This window comes from Penaeus monodon, unplaced genomic scaffold (assembly GCF_015228065.2).
Source record: "Penaeus monodon isolate SGIC_2016 unplaced genomic scaffold, NSTDA_Pmon_1 PmonScaffold_5579, whole genome shotgun sequence".
NCBI classification, from domain to species: domain Eukaryota; kingdom Metazoa; phylum Arthropoda; class Malacostraca; order Decapoda; family Penaeidae; genus Penaeus; species Penaeus monodon.
This window is the reverse complement of record NW_023660528.1, coordinates 5,001-7,500: the sequence shown is the minus strand read 5'-3', so window position 1 is coordinate 7,500 and position 2,500 is coordinate 5,001. Positions and strand designations below refer to the sequence as shown.

Genomic DNA, 2,500 nt, shown 5'->3' with positions numbered 1-2,500 from the left:
CCTGCATATATTCATCATCGATTAAGTATTTTGTTACAATCAACATTCTAGGCATTTGTTAGTAGTTTGTAGTAGCAGTAGCAATGTTAATAGTAGTAGTAACAGTCGTAATAGGAGTAGAATAGAAGTAGTGGTATTCGTAGTAGTAGTAGTAGAAATTGTAGAACAGGAGCCTCTCCTAATGTAAGGGTAGTAGTACAAGGATTAATGTGGGTATGTAAATCTTGCTTCTTTCCTTTTCTAATTTTTCTTCAGGAATATTAAGCACATGAGCGCCACCGAAAAGTCATGATCGAACATCTCTCTTGTCCTAGGCCACTATTAGCGTATCTGTCGCGAACGTCAATGGCATTTTGATAAAAACTAAACCACAAACATGGATAAACTTTGAAGTAATTTATGTATAGATAGTCAACTTTCAAGTTGATCGAGACAAAAAGCAATAATCAACATATTTTTTTTATCAGGCATGGAAATGAAGTGAAAAGAGGATCATCTACTCATCTACTTTATTTCCCCAGTCTAACAACACAAAAAATAGCAAAGATATAATTAGTGCTTTCTTTGTCTTCCTCTACTTCTCTTCCTTACCCTTCTCCCTTTCATTTCCAAGACAATATCGATAAGCGGGTGATCATGTGACAAAGTATATGGATTATAACTTTTCTCAATCAGACGTTCTATGGGAATATGTAAGGAAACGTAAAAAGATTAGCACGCTTGTCAACTTAAAAGATCCAATCTCCTACGACGCTATAAGAAGTCCATGTCCTTCCTAGATCAACTTGAAGGACTCCGCTCTATTTCATTCAGGACGGTCTTGTGAATATCGAAATCTTTCTCGTCATCACTACCGGCGTCCTCACAGTGGATATCCTTCACATGTTCTGACGCAGCATCGAGAGAACATCCAGGGTTTGAGGAATCGTCTATTACAGCCTCCAGATTCTCAGAGGACATTTTACCCTGTATACTCTTTGTGTCTCCCTCTCCCTCTTTTTCTTTCTCTACCTCTGTCTCATCATATATCTTCGCTTCATCTTCCAACTGGAACTCCGTGACCTCTGACCCGTCCTCCTTATCCTCTGGGATCGCCAGAGGAACTTCAGGACTCATGATCTTCGGAAGGAACTCGTCCCCTTGGGAAGAGGAGGGCTGGGACATGGAGAAAGAGGAGCAAGAGGGCGCAGGGGAGTCCTGCCGCTGGCGCCCGATCTCTGGAAGGGGGTCGTGGAGGGACCTGACAGGCGTAGGGAGAGGAAGGGAGCCAGATGACAAGGGGGTGATAATGATGATGGTGATGGAAGCGATGTTAAGGATAATGGCGATAACGATTGAAATAGAAATTATAATAGGAACAATGATAGTAAAACAATGAAAATAGTAACAATGATAACATTGAAAATGGTAACAAGAGATATACTAGAAGTAAAAATAAGAATAGTGATATCTGCATTGATTATAGCAGTGACGGTAATAATGATAACGAAACCAATAATAACGGCAATAACAACAAAAGTGATATTAATCAGATCTGTTCGCAAATAAAACCCATTTTGGTTCGGTTCTTGCAAAGAAATCCTCACCGAATTCCAGACGAGGAGCAAGGAGAGCCAGGGGCGCTTGGAGTCCCCGGCAGGGATGAGGCGCGTGACAAGGAAAGTCCCCCGGCCCTGGCCCGAGGGGCGGCAGACGAAGGGAGGCAGTCAGGGCCTCCAGTCGAGACCTTCTTGCCCTGATAGATTCAAGCTGTGGGTGAAACGTTATTATAGGCCCTTGGGAACCACGAACCTAAATACCGCGCGATTCAATGACAAAAGCCCTCCACTAACGTGAAATGTGGAACACACACACACAAACACACACACCACACACACACACACACACACACACAACAAAAGGAAACACTCAGACACACACGCAAATCACACACACACACACACACACACACACACACACACACACACACACACACACACACACACACAAGGAAAACACACACACACACACACAAGGAAAACACACAAGCACACACACACACACGGTTTGCCTCTTCCTCTGTTTCCTATCACCATCCCTGTCAGCAAGTTTTCTCAATACTTTTACTTCTCATTACATGACCAATAAACTTTAATTTCCTCTGTCAAGATGTCCAACAGCCGGTCTTTACAATTTATTTTCTCAGCACTTCATCATTCGTCTTCTTCTCTGTCCAACTAATACGCAGTATCGTCTGTAACACCACATTTCAAAACTATTGGTCTTTTTCTTGTCTATCTATTTCAACACCCAACATTCAGAACCATATGATGCAATTGGGAAACTAATGAGTTCAATAACCTGAGCTTTGTCCGTAAGGTAATGCTTCGGTCTTTCCAGATGTTATTGAGAGCAATTGTGGCGTTTTTGGCAATGGTAATTCTTATATATATATATACATATATATGTATATATATATGTATATATATATATATATATATATATATATATAAAATATATA

General features: G+C 41.0%; 1 pseudogene; it reads right to left on the bottom strand.

Annotated features, from left to right (window-relative positions):
• Window positions 1–605: 605 nt before the first annotated feature.
• On the bottom strand, window positions 606–2,247 carry LOC119571232 (annotated as a pseudogene).
• Window positions 2,248–2,500: the final 253 nt, after the last annotated feature.